The following is a 20004-nucleotide window of genomic DNA, read 5'->3' on the forward strand; positions in this document are numbered from 1 at the left end:
TTATGTGGAGGTTCTCAGGTTTAAATATTAAAAATGACATGATGATTGTGACAGGACTTATTAGAACATAAAAACACAGATACAAGCTACAGGAAAAAAGACATAGAACATTTACTTGGCAATAATCACGTGCCCATTAATAAATGCTAGGCATCTACTATCTCATTTAATCTTTATGATGGCATCATGAGATGTGTACACATACCCCTCATGTTCCTTTTAGTTGAGAAGACAGAAATCTAGACATGTTAATTGATTTGTCCAAACTCAAACAGTGATTAAAGAACAAAACTAGGATTCAAACCTGAGCCTGTCAGATTGTAGGGTGTAAGTACTTAAAAGCCACCCATTATAGTGGCTTTAAAAAGTATAGTAAGTGCAACTTTACCTCAAATTAGCTAAATGACCTTTCTGTTGAAATATATGCATACTTCGGGGCGCCTGGGTGGCGCAGTCGGTTAAGCGTCCGACTTCAGCCAGGTCACGATCTCGCGGTCCGTGAGTTCGAGCCCCGCGTCAGGCTCTGGGCTGATGGCTCAGAGCCTGGAGCCTGTTTCCGATTCTGTGTCTCCCTCTCTCTCTGCCCCTCCCCCGTTCATGCTCTGTCTCTCTCTGTCCCAAAAAAAAAAAAAACAAAAAAAAAAAAAAAAAAAAAACATTGAAAAAAAAAAAGAAATATATGCATACTTCTATAAATACAGTGAGATTAGGCTCCTTTTTTAAAAAAAAAAAATCTTAAGTATCTTTTCATCTGCTGTAATTATCTACTTTCCATTGTTAGTGAAGACCTGACTAAATGAAGACCTTTGTTGCTACTGAAATTAAAATGAACTTAGGTTAAAATTATGGCATAGCTCCTTTCCCAGGAGCCGGAGATGAACCATTGATATGAATATCATATATTACTTCATTGTAGAGGATTTTCAACTCACATTTCATAATTGGAATGCATAAGAAAGCTGACCGATGCCTCAGCTGACCAATGCCTCAGGCATTAAAGGCAAACTACTCCACTTCCATTGGGGCTTGCTTGCTTTTTTGTTTACAGCTCATTTATAACTTTGTGTGTGTGTGTGGGCAGAGGAGTAGTAGTTGGGGGGTGTTGAGCTGCCTCAGGAAGGGATAAGGAACAGTTCTCTCAATCTTGGTGTTAGGTCCAGAGGTGACTATTTCTAGCCATTTATTTATTAACACTGGGGGATATTTCCTTAAGACTAGGTTCTCAGAAATGTAATTTCCAGCTCATAATCTATGGATTTCAAATGTTCTTTGTTTTTAGGACACATTGTAAAGTTGTTCTCTAAGATGGTCATGGTCGTCATTACTAGAGCTCACTGGAAGGTGTTCCTGCTCTTCTTACAGCTCTCTCTCTGCTTTGTGGGGGTTCTGACAAGTTCTAGTCAATGGTTATGAGCAGAAGTGACCTACTAATTCTGGGATGGAGGATTTAATGGCCAGTGTGAGAACCTCCAGGATACATTTTTTCTTCTGCATGGGGACTGCCAGTGTTTCTCTGTCAACCTGGATCCTGGATAAAGAACCATGTAGAACAGAACCCCAGTTGACCCATTATGGTCATGGAGTGTGGGGAGGAATAAACCTGTTATGAGAAATCACTGAAATTTAGGGTTAGGTACAACAGTATAACCTACCTTATCTTGACTATTAGAATGGTAATAGAATTTATAATGCTGCTAGCCACATTTTAAAATACAAACAACATATGAACTATGTAACTAGTGTGATTCATGTGTGTGTAATTAATAAGTCATCTGCAAGGTTACCATGTATAGATTCCTCTCCAGGTTTACCTTCCTGTGGTTAGTTCACATGGGTGTCCCACACTCATATTTGTTTCTTAGGCATTCTTAAAGAGGTTTTTAATGAATTTTTCTGTAACAAAAAGGTTTTATTTTCATTTTTCCCTTTTTTAAAGATTATTCATTGTTTTTTGAGAGAGGCAGTGAGAGAGAAATCAGGTAGGTAGACAGAGGGGGGAACAGAGAATCTGAATCAGTCTCTGTGCTGATAGCAGAGCCCCATATGAGGCTCAAACTCATGAACTGTGGGATCATAGCCCAAACTGAAGTCACACGCTCAAGGGACTGAACCACCCAGGATCCCCTCATTTTTTTTTTTTTTATATACAAAAGATATTTGATAAACTTCTGCACATTTTGCTTCTTTAAAAAATTTTTTTTTAATATTTATTCATTTTTTTTGAGAGACAGAGTGTGAGCAGGGGAGGGGTGGAGAGAGAGGGAGACACAGAATCCGAAGCAGGCTCCAGGCTCCGAACTGACAGCACTGAGCCCGATGCAGGGTTAGAACCCACAAACTGTGAGATCATGACCTGAGCTGAAGTCGAATGCTTAACAGACTAAGCCACCCAGGAACCCCTGCACATTTTGCTTCTTAACCTAAATAATATTTTGGACATTTTATCAGTGTATAGAAAGTTTTGTCATATGCGTACAGCTGCATATTACTGCCTCATATGAACTACTCTAAACTAACCATTCTCCTATGATTGAACAGGTTTCTCTTAATCCTCAGCCTTACAACAATAATGCAACAAATGATGGGGCACCTGGATGGCGCAGTCGGTTAAGCGTCCGACTTCAGCCAGGTCACGATCTCGCGGTCCGTGAGTTCGAGCCCCGCGTCAGGCTCTGGGCTGATGGCTCGGAGCCTGGAGCCTGTTTCCGATTCTGTGTCTCCCTCTCTCTCTGCCCCTCCCCCGTTCATGCTCTGTCTCTCTCTGTCCCAAAAATAAATAAAAAACGTTGAAAAAAAAAATTAAAAAAAAAAAATAATGCAACAAATGAATTTTAGCCTGCAAAATTTCCTACATGTTCAAGTGTATCTATAGGATAAAATTCTAGAAGTGGAACTGGTAGTTCAAAGGGTATATGGATTTGGAATTTAGATTGGTATTGTCGGCTCACCCCCTTCATGTGGTATCAATTTGTGGTTCCACCAGCAATGAATGGGAGTGCCTGCATTAAAAAGTTTTTGTCATATCAGTTTGATATATTTTTTGTTGAATTCATTTCTAAGCATTTCATCATTTCTGTTGCTAGTGTACTAATTCAATTCCTTTACTGTTTACAGGTTTGTTCAAATTTTCTACTTCTTCCTGTTTGAGTTTGGTAGTTTATATGTTTCTAGGAATTTGTCCCTTTCTTCCAGAAAATAAAACGTTCCTGGGTGCAGCAGGCACCTGGCCTTTGCATGGTGAGACCCTCCTGCAGAGGGGCAGAACGGGTCAAAGCCGCAGTCCCTCAGAAGTAAGGGGTCAGGAAAAACACCCGCATCTGAGATAAAACTCAGGAGGGAGGTGCATCCTGGGGCTTGGTCAAGGACAGTGTAAAAGTGGGGAGTGTACGGAAGCCGAAGACAAAGGACAAGTGCTCAGTTGCTGATCAGGGAGAACAGAGTTCTGATACTAGAGACTGGGTAGTTGGGTGATGCCATTTTCACTGCTCCTGCACATGTGCATACACACCTACAAGCACCACAACAATCCACCCCAGTAAGCTAAGCAGCGCCATATAGTGGAGAATATAGCCATTACACTAAGCCCCGCCCAACTGGGCCAACCTCCCTCTTCAGGAACACACGTCTTTCCACCTACTATGTACTATAAAGCACTTCATAGTTTGACTTCTAGGGGAAAATGAAGTAACTTTAATCATATTTCAGTCCATTCACTGGTCCATCTATTAAATTTTGTTTTTTCCTTTTTTTCCTTTATTCTCTTTTTCATTTCTTTTCTTTTTCTTGAATACAGAAAGAGAAAAACTTTTTATTTTCAAATTTTATTAAAAATATTTTTCTTTAATTTTTTCTACTATATTTTTTACTTTTGTGCAATTTTTTTCAAATTCTATCTCACTTCCATCATTTCATTTTCATTGAAGGCATTGTTCCAGCACCAGCGAATGTGGTTTTTCTCCTGGGTCCACTGGTCCCTTTGCCTTTGGGGGAGCCACACAGCCTCCACCACCTGTCCTCCCAGCAGGGGAACTGCCTCTCCCCATGTGGCCTGAAGACCATGAGGCCTCCAGACATAACTCTCCTCCTGGGGATTTGCTCTGCCCACCAGAGCACCACCAGGTATCGAGATGCTACATTTCAGACTCTGTGCAACCCCTATTTGTAGAGTCTTAATGGAATCTAAACCCTCTCCTTTCTCCTTTCTTCCTTTTTACTTCAGTCCCTACAGCTGTTTCCACTTTTCCATTTTCTCTCCAGCTGCTTTTTGGGGGGTGCTTTCCCCTTATTCTCATCTCAGTCCTCTCTCCACAAACAAAAACAGCTCCCTGCCCACCACGGCTTCTCTCTCCCCTAGTTTACCTCTCCATGCCACGTACCTGCTAAGTTCTGTGGTTCAGGTTGTGCAGATTGTTGTGTTAATACTCAGATCAGTTTTCCAGATGTGCAGGATTGTTTAGTGTTGATCTGGTTGTATTTCATAGATGCGAGACACAAAAAAAACTTCCATGCTGTTCCGCCCTTTTGGCTTCTTCTTAAGGAAATTCTTTAGAAAATATTTTCACTATTCCCCTATTGTTATTTTATTAATAGAATTATTATTTGATATTATTGTAGGCCTTGCTCTGCAATAACCTCTCTAATTTTTTCTTTTGATTTAGTATTTATCCTAAAATTTTTTGTTTGTTTTATGGAGATAGGGGCTATTTAGCTGGGTTCATGTCAATTGACCACTCAATAATAACAAGCAAGAAAAAAATCTTAGAGATAGTCTAAGGCAATTAGTTGAGATAAATAGAAAAAACACAATAAAGGCCTTTATATCAGTCTTAGACCTGTCAAGTTGCTTCCCTTGGAAGAGATTATGTCAAAACTTGGACTTAAAAACAAAAGACGTTGATAAAGTTGTTCTGTCTCTCTGATTCATTCCACTTTTGCTTCAGTATTACATCACTTTATGATTAATGTTCAGTGTCTGTGTTATTAGGTCTCTATTAACTCATTAGTACTTCTCAATAGTTGGTAACATAAACTTGTTTTGATTATAGTTGGTAAAATTGTCCTCTGTAGACATTAATTCATCAAGTGTGAGAAACAGATTTTATTGTGCTAAAACTGGATCTAAGAGCATTGATTCTATTATTCAAGAACATGTAATGTCAAAAATTCAGAAAGATAGAGTTTTATGGGGAAAAAATGTACCAAGAAAATCATCCTTGGTTCAGGTTGTAGATGTTCTCTTCTTAAATTTGTCTTGTAAAATGGTTCACAGAAACTATGGGGAATATATACTTTTCCCAGTCTTGTAAACTTAAAAAGATACTATGTTTCTACATCCAGAATAAAATGCTCACAATGGCACATTTTATTCTTCGTGAGAATTCTATCAATTTAAATATTTGTATCCATAATCACATTCTCATTTTGGCATATTAATGTCAATGGTATGTTAATTTTTGATGTTTTCATCCTTTTTAACATAATTGTTCCTCCTTAATTTAATTAAATGTTTACTGTCATAAAACTAATTATATCATATCTCTGAGTGATTTGATCTGTGGAATGACTTCAAAATGTGTTGTACTTGCTTCATTTTGCCTGGGAGAAAATCATGATAAGGAAAGGATACATTACTGTCTCAGCAGATATAAATTACACTAAGAGTTCTTCTTCTGCTATCAGCTTAATTGTTTTGGTGGAGATTAGTTCGTGAAAGGAGATTTCTTTTGTAAAGAATTATGGAGGGAATAGAAGTGAAAAAAGATAAACATTGAGTGTTTTGGCTTAAATAAATGTTTTTAACTAAGCTGTTTTGGATGCTTGACATTTCCCTCCCCCAGAGAATGCTGGGATAGTTGTGCTTTGTTCCTTCTTCCCAGGTTCTAGTTGGCTGTCAGTAGAAAAAGGAGCTATTATTCTATTTTAATTTGGACTCTGAAATTTTCTTTCTTTCTTTCTTTCTTTCTTTCTTTCTTTCTTTCTTCCTTTCTTTTTTTAAACATTTATTTATTTTTGATGCAGAGAGAGACAGAGCATGAACGGGGGAGGGTCAGAGAGAGAGAGGGAAACACAGAATCTGAAACAGGCTCCAGGCTCTGAGCTGTCAGCGCAGAGCCCGATGCTGGGCTTGAACCCACGGGCCACGAGATCATGACCTGAGCTGAAGTCGGAGGCTTAACTGACTGAGCCACCCAGGTGCCCCTTCCATTCATTTTTAAACACATATATCCAGACACACACAGTGTTAAAACACGGTTTTGAAAATCAGTGACCAATTTGGAATCTAATCATTTGTAGTTATGTGGCTTTGAAGTTGCTCCATTCTGAGCAATTTGCTTGATTTGTCAAAACCCTAAATTCTCTGCCGTCAATAACAATTGTAATACCAGCCTTACAGGATGGCCCTTGGGATTAAATTAAATAATTTATTTAAAACACATAGTGCATCACCTGGCACAGAGGCTGCATTCTCCACTCTCTACAGTGGAGTTACTATTTTTACTGCTTTTAATCAAATTTGAAACAAAGTGGAAAAATCACCATTAATTTTGTTCTTTTAATAAAACAATGTCTGTTTTTATATTAACCACTGGTGTGTTTTTATAAATTCCTATTAAAATTTTTTTTAATCTACAAAGGTACAAACTTTACAAAGCATTTTGTTTTCAAAAGTATTTGAGGTCATATTTGTTGGTCATGGTTAATTGAAACCAAGGCAAAACACAAAATTATGCTTGCTATCAAAAGCATTGTCGTTATCTTAATTCTGATTCTTTTCTTCACAGAGACAGCATGTGAGTGCATGCGCGAATTGGGTAGGGGCAGAGGGAGAGAGAATCATAAGCAGACTCCATGCCCAGTCCAGAGCCCAATGTGGGGCTTAATCTCATGACTGTGAGATCATGACTTGAGCAGAAATCAAAAGTTGATCTTCAGCCACCTGTGCCATCCAGGAACCCCATAATTATTGATTATTTTTGTTCCAATGATTTTTTTCCTTATAGTAAATAATTTTGAGAGAAATTACTGATTCAAAGAGTGTAACACTTAGGTGACCTGATACTGAATTGTTTATTAGCTGTAGTACTTTATTTATTTTTTTTTTTTACTATTTTTCGTTTAGATTCAAGTTAGTGAACATACAGTGTAGTCTTGGCTTCAGGAGTAGAACCCAGTGATTCATCTCTTGCATATGATATCCATTGCTCATCCCAACAAGTTCCCTCCTTAATGCCCATCACTCATTTAACCCATCCCCCCACTCACTTTCCTGCAGCAGCCCTCAGGTTGTTCTCTATTTAACAGTCTCTTAGCATTTGCCTCCCTCTCTGTTTTTATACTATTTTTCCTTCTCTTTCCCTATGTTCATCTGTTGAGTTTCTCAAATTCCACATATGAGTGATATCTTATGATATCTGTCTTTATCTGAGTTATTTCGCTTAGCCTAATACCCGCTAGTTCCATCCAGTTTCAACTATTAGCTCTACTTTAAAAATATACATAGTAACCTGATTGTGGCAAAAGCAACAATAATTCTTGAGCCATAGGAAAGTTTTATTGGATAAGTTTTTTGAGGGTCTTTAGGTGGTTATCTGTGTTTCAGAATTCTACCCTTCCATGTACACTTCATTTCCTCTTCTGATGAATATGAACCCTTAGGATCACCAAACCAGATGGTTAAACCCCTTTTTCCTAATTGTAAATGGAGTTCTCTTTGCAAAAGGTATTTGCCACTCTGCCTTTTACCCATGCTTCCCAAACTTAAGTATCTTTGTCACATTTTCACCCCATTGCTATAATAAACTTAAATCTTTATCAAATAGTCCACTTTTTAAAAACAAACATTTTCAAAAATACTTTGTATCATAATGTACATAGAACTCATTATCACTTGTCCATCCTGTATAAATTCACGTAGGCTCACCAGTGCCTGAGTAAGCTTTGGGAAACTGGTTCATCTGCATAGTTTTAATTTTTTAGTCTGCAGTTTTAGCCTTCCCAAATTCATTCACCTCTCTTTGATGTGATCTTTTTTTTCCTGAATGTTTATAGCCCTTAAAGACAATCTTGATAGTTTAATGCATAATTAACTATGGTGTTGTATATTTTCTCCTTCATGAAATTTAGATTTATTCCTATAGCTAGTTGTTGTAGGGTATGATCTGTATTTATTTTCCACATGTCTCTTAAGTGTTGAACCTGGGAACTTTGATTGTATCTGAATGCTGCCTATGTAGTAATAGAAAGCTGGCCATACTTAACAGAGGTGTTCCATAGATGTGGTTGCAACCAGGATATCTTGGATTGTCTTTCCCATTTTATCCTCCCTCTAATTGTCATTGATCACAGCTTAGTCTAAGTTGTATCTTCCATTTTAATTTCCCTAGTTTCTATGAAAGACTGATTTAAATAAAATATCTTTATTCAAGCATTCATTCATTCATTCATTCATCACCTGTCAATTGAGTGAGTAATATGTGCCTGGCTCTGTACTAGGGACGAGGTACAGCTGAACAAAACAGACATGGCCCCCAGTCTGATGGAATTTATGTTCTGCTGGGATTAATATTTATTAAACACTCACGATAAGGTAATACTTTGCTAGCATATCTTTTTTGCATAAAAGTTCTCAGTAAGTTTTTATATTCCACAAAATATTGTTTGTAAGAACTGTTTAACCAGAAGTTCAAAGTCTTCTAAAGCTTGATCTAGTTTCACTTTCCAGGCTTTTTTATTTTTATTTTTCTCTGTTTTGTCTCTTCTTGGTTGGGCATAATTGATTTTCAACTAAAAACCTCTGAAAATTGCCATTGCTTTGATGCCTTTTCAGGCTTGGGCCTCATCTTCCCTTCATGTTATGTGATCACCCTGTCTCCACCAGTCTTTCCTGCTGGTCCTTGAAAGTCCATCTCAAATGCCATGGTCTTTATGAAACCTTTCTAGATCTTAACTCAAAGTGACTCCTTCCTCCTCTTCATCATATATGTCTTTATGTCCGCTTAATGGCGGCTGTAGAGTTACATGAAAACTGCCCCTGTTCATTGAGTAGATTGTGAAGGTCGTGAAGGTACCAATGTCACCTGTATCAGTCAGTTTGTAGGAGGGAAACAGATGGCCGCTTTGATTAGGATAGTTGGATGAAGGTGTGTTTGAAGAGAAACCAATTACATAGGTTTGTGAAGAGTGTAAGGAAACTGCAAGAGACAATGAAGGAACATGGGGCTAAAGAGTGGAGCTGTAACCCTGAGGAATGAGCCAGGGGACTTCACTTCTTGCCTCTGGTCTGTTGCTGAGGTTCTCAACTGGTCAAGCCCATCCAGAAACTGGAGTGTATGGTTGTCCATGAACCCACTACCCATATGTCAACCACTCTGAGAGAGCAGGGTTGAGGAGAGAAAGTGTTTCTGGTGTAGAAAACAAAAGCAAATGGAAGACATCTGTGCTGCGCTCATCTTTTGAAAGTTTTCTGTGCCTCACTCAAGCCTGCTGTATTTTCAGCACCAGTAGATAAATGTTTGAGGTTCTATATTTTTGCACCTTTTTATGTCTTTTGTTTCTGTGTAATTTGTGCCATTATGGAAATTTGTCTTCTTTTTAAAATATTTTATTAACATTTCTCTCCCCAAACTGGAGGATTCAGAGACTTAAGTGACATATCAGTGACCAACAAACTATTTCTTTTGATTTTAGATGTATGAAATATGCATATATACATATATATGCATATATACATATATACACACATCTATCTGTAGGTATCTATATATGAATATATGTGTCCATCTTTCTATACACATATACACACACACACACTTAATCCATGGAGAAGTGGTTGATAATAAACAGTGAGAGGAGGAAAATTAGCAGTCATGTATATCAAGAAAATCATTAATATATCTTGAATTTTAAGGACAAGCCTAGAAGATTTTTACATTTGTACTGAAATAAAATATATGACATACCCCATACTCAGTCTCTGAGCTGAGAACAGAATCCTTCATGCTTTAAGAGTGAGCAGAAGAAGAGCCTCAAAAACTATTCCTAGGGCTTTGATTTCAAATCCTAATTAGTTGTACTTGGAAAATTAGTTCTAAGTACAGATCTTGGCACTTATAATTGTGAGCTGACATTGAACTCACTTTATTTTAGACTTTGAAAGCAGATTAAATTCATGTTAAATTAAGTTTTTCTTCTCTCCTGTTGCTTTTTGAATGTAAATCTTGAAATAATTCATCAACACTGCCTCTCTGGCTTCTGGGAAAAGGGTCCATTCTCACACCCCAGTGACCAACGGTTGGTTTTCCTGAGCCTCCCAGTTTTCCACTGATGGAAATTTAAGCGGCTTAAATCTTTCCTACAAATTACCAGGTCATTTAAAAATAAATTGGGCTCATTTTAATCTAATTCCTAATGCACAACTGCCTGGGGAGTTATTTTCAGCTCCGTTCGTTGCAGTTGGCAATTATCATGCTCCTTTTAAAGAAAAGAAAAGTAACAGGACTATATTTTATCAGAATTACCAGTGATCTTTCAGAGCAACTCATATTTAAGCTAAGTAATGGGAGAAATGAAAGAATAGGGAATGACATAGGCTTGAGAAGGCCCAGCCGAAAACAGAAATGGTGAGGGCATGTAGTCCAAGTGCTAATATTTTACTTTTTTGCGCCATGAAGATCCCAGGTCTGCAGATGACAACAATTAATGTAAATAATTGAAAAGACTTGATGATTTTCTACATCTGCCAATTCTGACTCCATGACTCTGAGACCGCCAGCAAAATTTTACTTTGAATATTCCTGATTTCCAGAGGATAGGACTTGTGTGCTTAGTTACTGAAATGAACAGTGTAATTCAGTCATTGATTAAACCAGAGGGAATTGCTTCGACTCACAAACCTCAGATCACAAAATCAGAATTGATTTCCTCCTCCTCCTAGTTCTTTATATTGTAAGAGTGTGGGTATTACAAAAATCATTTCCACACCTCAGATGGAAACGTCTGTATCCAATACCCTGTTCAGGGTGTGTGGGTTCACTGGTTTAGAAGTACCTGCAAGGTGTAAATCAAAGATTGTGGGAAATCAAAAGAAGAAAAGATGTTGTCTGGTTTGGGAAGGAGGAGGTTGAATATTATGAGTAGGCTTCATGGCAGAGGGGCTATTTGACAGGAAGGTGGATCACATTTAATAAGGTAGGGATATGAGTGCATTGGACTTTTGGGGTCAACAGTGGTGGAGGAGAGAGTAAACATTAGGTTTAGAGTTTGCTGGGAAATGTTTCAGACAGGGGGCTGGTGAACGATATGTTTGGGCCAGATGGCAGAATGCTTGACCAAGGCATGTGGATTCTCTGCTCTGGGCAGCAAGGAACCATTGAAATAATTTGAAGAATAAAATACTGAATTATTAAAGACAACATTGGGAATGACTTTTATTCCTTCAAACCTTTGTGAACAGATACCATAATGTTGTGTTGCCACTTTGGCATTTTAATGGCAAATATAAATTTCCCTCTCCCCCAATTTAGAACAGAAGGAGCTGTACTTCTAAAATAATATTGACATATGAGCTAACTTTCGACAAACATAAAAGACGATAATTAGCAAATGTGTTGATTCAAATTTAGGTTAAAAACACATGTATTTAAAAGTGGATACCTTACCATTTGGATGGCAAATAGCTAATAAAATCTCCTATTTTGTTTAGGGAAGCCTAAATCTAATATTATTCTCCATATAACTTTGAGATGTTAATGATGACAATAGTAATGATATTCTAATAATCTAAGTGCTTTACATGTAGAATTTTTTAAATCCTCACATCTCCATGAGGTAGCTGCCATTATTATCCCTATTCCATAGATGAAGGGAATGAGGTACAGAGAGCCTGAATAGTGTGTTATAGGCCACACACCTCATGAGTGGCAGAGCTGGGATTTGACTTAGCATTTTGGCCCCAGAGTCCATAATCCTAACTACTTTTTTAGGCTGCCACTCCTAGCGCAGTAGGGACATAGTCCAGGCTATGGGAACAAAGAAACTGAGATGTAAGGAGTACAATGACTTAAACAAGGTCTTCTAGAAACGGGAAAATACAGGATTGCTAAATTTACTTGTGTTTTAAAACAATAGCTTGTGCCAACGAATGGCCCTCGTGAATTGCAAAACTAGATTTTTTTTTTTTTTATCTGTAGTGACCATCATTTATTTGGAAATTTGGCTGAAGTTAGATTAAGTGGATGTTTGGCAGGATGCATGGACAGAGAGTTTAATGTATGCAAATCAGTGGCACACCCCAAGCAGGACAGCCTCCTTCAACCATGACAGTAACAAGAGAAGGATTTCCAAGTTCCTTTTCCAGGCCTGGACTAAGTATCCTCTGCAGTGGTCTTATCATACCCCAGATTAAATTTATAGCATGGCTTTTTAAAACACATTGCCATTCATCTGTGTTTCTGTCTCTTCCTTTCTCAACCTTTAGTTTCTCAACCTTTAGTACTGTTGACATTTTGAGCTTGATAATTCTTTGCCACAGTGGGCTCTTTCTCTGTAATATAGGATGTTTAGCTCCATCCCTGGCTTCTCCCACTACATGCCAATAGCATTACCCTCATCTTGATGATAACACTATAACCAGACATCACTGGTAACCTGGGGAGCAAATCATTCCCAGGTAAGACATACATTTTCTTCCTCTATGTTTAAGCATAGGCAGGGACTAGATCCCCTCTGTCACTACTCTTAAGCCCTAGGGTATGCTCACTAGTAGGCTAGAACAGAAGTTGGTAACCTGGGATCCAGAATCTCTGGGTTTGCTAACTAGGGTCCATAATAACCTTGACATTATACACCACTGTTTTGTGTATGCAGCCTTTTCTCTGAAGTCCCTAGTTTTCAGAACATTCTCAAAGAGGTTTGTGACATACTAGATTATTGAGAATATTGCCCTTGAGGGAGTGCTGTGGATTACATATCATAGAATTTTACCTTGGGTAGACTTCTTTCCCTCCCCCCCCCTCTTTTCTTCCCACCCCCCAACTTAGGCTAACACACAGTGGTCACAATACTAATACTGGGCAGACATAGATTCCTAAGGATCAATCTTATACCTAAGGTAGTCCAGGCCTGATTAAATGAGGAAAGTGTTGCTAAAGGAACCATTTGTGGTAGGGCATGTTCTCTAGGCTAGTAGTAGGGAAATATGGGCACTGGCCCTCTGATGGTGTGGTCAGGTGAATTAGCCCTTATGCCTCATGGGGTGAGGATTAGATCCCTCATCTTGGATGCTATCCTCCTAGTAGTCCCTGGATTACCATAGGGAATAGCATTGGTTCCAAGGGGGAATTCTGAGCAGGGTGAAGAAGCAGCCACTACAAATATTCTGTGTTTCCTGTCACTTGTCTCTTGTTTCTAGTACAAACTCCAAAGTTCTTAGGCTAGGGGTGGTACACTTTTACATAAAGAGGAGGCTGAGGAGGTAGTATGTGTAAAAAATGAAACAAGATAAAATTCCAGAAATTGAAAAAGACAGGAGGTTAGTAGAAGTCTATAGATGACCATTCATTCTCAGGAAATTCTTTTTCTTCAGAAATTAAAGATGTATGGGATCTTATACATCAGTTTCATTTTGCATTTGGGGGGGTTAGAATAGGGTAAGGAAATTAGGCTGAATCTTCTTTTTCTTTTGGTTTTGATTACTACTTCTAGCAATCTAAGGCTGTGATACTAAAATTTTTAAATTTTTATTTATGTTTTTATTTATGTATTTATTTTTAATTTACATCCAAGTTAGCATATAATGCAATAATGATTTCAGGAGTAGATTCTAGTGATTCATCCCCTATGTATAACACCCAGTGCTCAAATCATCAAGTGTCTTCCTTAATGCCCCTTACCCATTTAGCTCATCCTCCTACCTACAACCCCCTTCCTTGTTATATTATTTTTGCTTCCTTTCTCTTAGGTTCATCTGTTTTGTATCTTAATTTGACATGTGAGTGAAATCATTAAGATAGTTGTCTTTGACTAATTTCGTTTAGCATAATACCCTCTAGTTCCATCCACATAGTTGCAAATGACAAGATTTCATCCTTTTTGATTGATGAGTAACAGTCGATTGTGTATGTGCGTGCATGTGTGTGTATACACAGCACATCTTCTTTATCCATTCATCTGTCAATGGACATTTGGGCTCTTTCCATAATTTGACTATTATCTATAGTGCTGCTATAGACATTGGGGTGCATGAGCCCCTTTGAAACAGAACACCTGTATAAAAAATAATCTCCCTTTGTACTCAACCATTTGGGATTTGGCTTTCTTTCATTTATCACTAAAGCATTTCTCATGGATCCATCTACTAACCTGCCAGTCTGGCTGATGCTGTAATGTTGTTGGAATTGTTTTAAGTCCAACTGGTCCTTCTTTCTCTCGAAAAGGAATACATGGCCTTGGGCCTTGAGATAGACCTGGGTTCAACTCCTTATTTTTCTACGCATTAGTTATATTACTTGAGGAAAGATACTTAGCCCTCATTTTCTTCATCTGTAAAATAAAAGAAATAAATCTTACAGAGTTGTGAAGAGCATTAAATAAAATGATATTAAAATTGTTTAATAAAAGGTTTGTTCCTGGGGCACCTGGGTAGCTCAGTCGGTTGAGCGTTTGACTTCATCTCAGGTCATGATCTCATGGTTTGAGGGTTCAAATCCTGTGTTGGGTTCTGTGCTGATAGCTCAGAGCCTGGAGTGCACTTCAGATTCTGTGTCTCCCTCTCTCTCTGCCCCTCCTCTGCTTGTGCTCTGTCTCTCTCTCTTAAAAACAAACATTAAAAAAATTTAAAAATTAAATGTGGCGCCTAGGTGGCTGAGTTGGTTGAGGCTCCAACTTCAGCTCAGGTCATGATCTCACAGTTTGGGAGTTCGAGCCCCACATCGGGCTCTGTGCTGACAGCTTAGACCTGGAGCCTACTTCAGATTTTGTGTCTCTCTGTCCCTGCCCCTCTTCCATTCATGTTCCATCTGTAAAAAAATGAATACACATTAAAAATTTTTTTTAAATTAAAAAAAAAGTTTGTTCCTTGCCCCATTCATTTGACACCTAACCTCTCATTTTTTCTTTAATACCCAAGACTTATTTCCACACATTAAAATAGAAATAAACAGGTACAGTTAAAGGTTTGCATTTAAGTGATACCATATATTCATGTAGTCTTATGTGAGCCTCTGAACAAATTTGTGAGACCAGAGTAGATAGCCTCATTTTATAGATGGGGAGATACAGACAAATGTCTTTGATCCACAGCTAGGAAGTGATAGAGCTGGGACTCAGATTCGGGTGCTCTGAGAATTCTATTTTTATTTTTAACTGCTCCATTAGCTCTCCCAAGTCAAGTAGGAAGAGCAGACCTATGTGGTGAAAAATGACTGAAACAGGCTTCTATCATCCAGAAAGGGCGAATGAAAAAAGTCAACCTGAGTGAGAGAAGTGAGACTGCAAGTTTGAAAAGTCAGAATTACCCGGTGGTGTCTCTCATGTGTTTGAAACCCTCTGGGAAAAGAGCACAAAGGAAAAGATTATTCCATATTAAAATTCTTCTGTTACTAAGTGGGGAGAAAGGACAAGAGAATTTCCATCTCATTTTTTGTCACTTCAGAAGGATTTCTTTTTAATTCCATTTGGTTGAATAGCTGGGTTAAAACCCCAGTAAAGGTACAGGCTCAGCAGCTTCTGGGTGACAGTATCTTGGGGTCTTTGAGAAGTCACCAGCCCTTGATGTTCATGTTTCTTTCTCCTTGGCGTCTGCTCTACAGATAAGCTACCCTATAGGCTTCAGGGAAAATACCTAATGGGGAATCTCTATGGATTGTAAAAATCCCATCTTTTCTACAGGAGTTTGTAACTGTAAAAACTTTGAGGGCACTTTTCCAGCTCTATTTTGTTGTGGGGGAAAACGGCATGCATGCAGAATTGCCTGCTCTATCAGAGGCAGACATATTGGAATGGTAGGTAGTTTCCAAGGCAACATTACTGACCTGAAAGAGTAGTCCTCTGCTTGTTTTTACAGTCACACAAAGCACTGTTGGGAGACCTAGAGATGCAGGATATTTAAGCCCAGAATAAAATTGAAAGCATTATTGTCTTTACTTCAAAATAGAGTTTGAGAAATCCAACAGAATGCACAGCACTCTATTCATTAATATTTCCAACATCTTCTCATCTATTTCCTATTCTATTTAAGAAAACCATGGTCTCACAGTGTAGTGTGAATTCATAAATGGCAAGGATTTCTGTGACATACTTTCCAATGTTTTTTAAATCTATGGGATTTATTCACAAACATTGAGCTTTTTATTTTTCCTAGCAAAATCAGTACAATGCAAGGTGGGGAAGTAAAGCATTAGTGTTTGCTGCAGTAGAATAGCACCTCAATTTAATATTCAAGTGAGTCCAAGCTAAGTTCCATCTTTCTGGATTGGTCATATCAAGGTTTTAAAAGTTTGAAAACACAGTGAGATACTACCTATCTTTTTTCTTCCAAATCTGATGACTCTGTTTGACATTTGGGCTGCCATTTTGATAAACTCTTCATTATAAATCTTATAACCCTTCATTATAAATAGCCACGATGTGGTTATTGTTAATTCTGGACTGAATCTATATTTGGGAATGCCTTACAAATTTGCAGGCAACTTTCTTGATCATGTAATTACTAGGTCTTGGTAGCGTATTTCTTTTCATGTGATTTACATTATTACTACCTTTGTATACAGAGGCTAATGGTGGTTTCTAAGGCCACATGCAGAACTATTTTATTTGACTTCTAGAAGCTATCACATTTGAGAAAAATAACCTGTGTCCATAAAAGTTACCTTTTGGGAAGGGGAAATTGAAAGTCTTATGTTTTATGGGAAGGTCGTATTAAATAATTTTGGGGGAGACCATGGACCACATGCCTTAGACCTTGAGGATCTAATGGCAGTTCTTTCCCTGTTGATTCCTTGGTGACTGGCAAACATAAAGCTAGAGAAAACTGCAGTTACTGCAGATGGTGTTCCTCTGCTGGTTGTGTCTCTGATGCCCAGATGTGATGGGGATACTAGTCTTGAGTTCTGTTTGTAGAATGTCTGTACCAGATTTTATTTAGTTGAACTGATTAAAATACCAAGCAGGAGGCAGTCTCAGCAGCTTCCAGATCACAGTCTATTGATATCTCTTAGAAATCATTAATACGTGCTGTTCATATTCCTTTTGTCCCTTTCTACCACTCTACAGATGCAAATGATAAAATTCTGGGGAAATGCCTAGCAGAGTGGATTGTAAAGATTCATCTTTTCTTTTTTTAAGTTTGTTTGTTTGTTTGTTTATTTAGAGAAAGAGATACCCAGCAGGGGAGGGGCAGGAGGTGAGGGGGGCGGACAGAGGATCCAAATCAGGCTCTGTGCTAAAAGCAGAGAGCCCAGTGGGGAGTTTGAACTCATGAAACATGAGATCATGACCTGGGCTGAGGTTGGATGCTTAACTGACTGAGTGACCCAGGTGCCCCAAGACCCATCTTTTCTAAAGAACTCTGCAAGTATAAAATTGTTGAGTGAACATTTGTCTTGGATAATGATAGAGTCCATAGAACTGATCCATAAATAATGGTGAATGAATTGATGAATATCTAATTGTGCAGGGCATGTTTTTTCACATTATAAAATAATATAAAAGGCAACACTTATTTTCAGTGTGTTGGTCATCAGGTGGTTGTGGTGGGGACATTCCAAGAACCAGGAGCCAGTGCTAGCTGTTGATTTGATGGTCATAAGTTTTATGAAGCAAAGATCACATGAAGGGAAATACTGGGAAATAGGGGTGGTGAGTTAGGTTGGGGTTGAGTTTCAGAAGGCCTTGAATGAAGGATAAGTTAGGTATTCATTTCTATAGGTAATGAGGAACTTTGGTGGCATTTACAATTTATAGGTGTTATTTTGGGAAGATTATTGAGGTCAAGGAGACTACGTTCTTTGGTGCTTACCTTGCATAGAGTCTTGTACATAGTAGAAATTTGAATATTAGGTGAATATGTGAATAAATGAAACTATTTTAGATGAGATAGGGGATTGGGCAGTTCTTGAAACATTCCATGGAGGAGATGGAGGTTTGGGTTGGTGTGGAGGCAACTGGAATGGAATTGTCTAGAACATATAGAAGAAGCAGGGATTAATATTTGACGTGGAAATAAAGGAGAGAGAAGAACAAAGAAATAAATGAAGGAATGAAGGAGTATAAGGTTGAGAACCAGATTATGATATTGTATTATCCCATTTTATAGAAATGGGGGCTTAGAAAGAAGAGCATATTTGGGCTTAGACATGTGGCATTTTAGTCTATGACTCTGTTGACAGGCTGGCATAGATACATAGCACTGGTGGTCAGGTGAAGACCTTGCCTGAATGTGAGGTTCTCTGAAGAATGATGTTGGTTGAAATCAGGAGGTTGTAGTCTATACAGTTGACATAAACTTACAGTTCTGTGGTAACATTCAGTCCTAGTAGAAACAAGCTAATGGTGTAAGACCAATAATGTCAGTGTATGTTGAAAATATGTATAGACATCATAGAACAGAGAGAAGAGGGAAGAGTGCCCATTCCTGGCTTTGGACTGCATAGGCATTGTCTTTTCAGGGCAAAGTAGGGTAGCAGAAAGTTGGAATCCTATATCTTTGCATTCAAATCCCAAAATTACCATCTCCTGTGCTTTCTGAGAGGCCACAGATAGCCTACTGATGAAGGGAATGGACTTGAGAACTGGAACAACCGTGTGCAAATCCTAGCTTTATCACTTACTAGCTGTAGAACCTACTATATGGGGTAGTTTCAAGGATTATTTAAGTCACTGTAGGACGCTGGGAAATCTGGCGGGCCGGAGGCGGCGGGAAGCAGCCGTTGGGTCGCGCACCGGCAGCGGGAGGTGGCAGGATGGTGAAACTGACGGCAGAGCTGATGGAGCAGGCGGGGCAGTATACCAACGCTGTGCGGGACCGCGAGCTGGACTTCCGGGGGGTATAAAATTCCTGTCATTGAAAATCTAGGTGCTACCTTGGACCAGTTTGATGCTATGGATTTTTCTACAATGAAATCAGGAAACTGGATGGTTTTCCTTTGTTGAGAATACTGAAAACATTATTAGTGAACAACAATAGAATATGGCGTATAGGTGAGGCACTTGATCAGGCTCTACCCTGCCTGACAGAGCTCATTCTCACCAACAACAGTCTCGTGGAACTGGGTGATCTGGACCCCTTGGCATCTCTCAAATCACTGACTTACCTAAGTATCCTAAGAAATCCTGTAACAAATAAGAAGCATTACAGACTGTATGTAATTTGTAAAGTTCCGCAAGTCAGAGTACTGGATTTCCAGAAGGTGAAACTGAAAGAGCGTCAGGAAGCAGAGAAAATGTTCAAGGGCAAACGGGGTGCACAACTTGCAAAGGATATTGCCAGGAGAAGCAAAACTTTCAACCCAGGTGCCGGTTTGCCGACTGACAAAAAGAAAGGCGGACCGTCTCCAGGGGATGTAGAAGCCATCAAGAATTCTATAGCAAATGCGTCAACTCTGGCTGAAGTAGAGCGGCTGAAGGGCTTGCTGCAGTCTGGTCAGATACCTGGCAGGGAACGCAGATCAGGCCCAATGATGACGGTGAAGAGGAGATGGAAGAAGACACGGTCACGAATGGGTCCTCAGCAAGATGGCCTGAGTATCTACAGGACGTGTAACATCCTCCTGGGACAAGTCCTGCTTTTTGAACTTGGAATAATAGCCTTGTTTGTGTCACCAAAGTGGAGTTCATAAGCATTGTTGAAATGCTTAAGACTGCTGCTGGTAATTTTGTGACATCATACATTTTGAAATCTAAATGCCAGTTTTCTACAAATAGTAAAAATACAAAGACATTCGCTGTGAAAAAAAATAAATTACTGTAAGTAAAGTATTAGGGCTTTTAAGTAGTAGGTAGTAATAATAA

General features: G+C 38.7%; 1 pseudogene; it reads left to right on the top strand.

Moving 5' to 3' along the window:
• Nucleotides 1–18893: 18893 nt before the first annotated feature.
• On the top strand, nucleotides 18894–19866 carry LOC132678793 (U2 small nuclear ribonucleoprotein A' pseudogene; annotated as a pseudogene).
• The last annotated feature ends 138 nt before the right edge of the window (nucleotides 19867–20004 follow it).

This window comes from Panthera onca, chromosome A2 (assembly GCF_046562875.1).
Source record: "Panthera onca isolate mPanOnc1 chromosome A2, mPanOnc1 haplotype 2, whole genome shotgun sequence".
Taxonomy (NCBI): Eukaryota; Metazoa; Chordata; class Mammalia; order Carnivora; family Felidae; genus Panthera; species Panthera onca.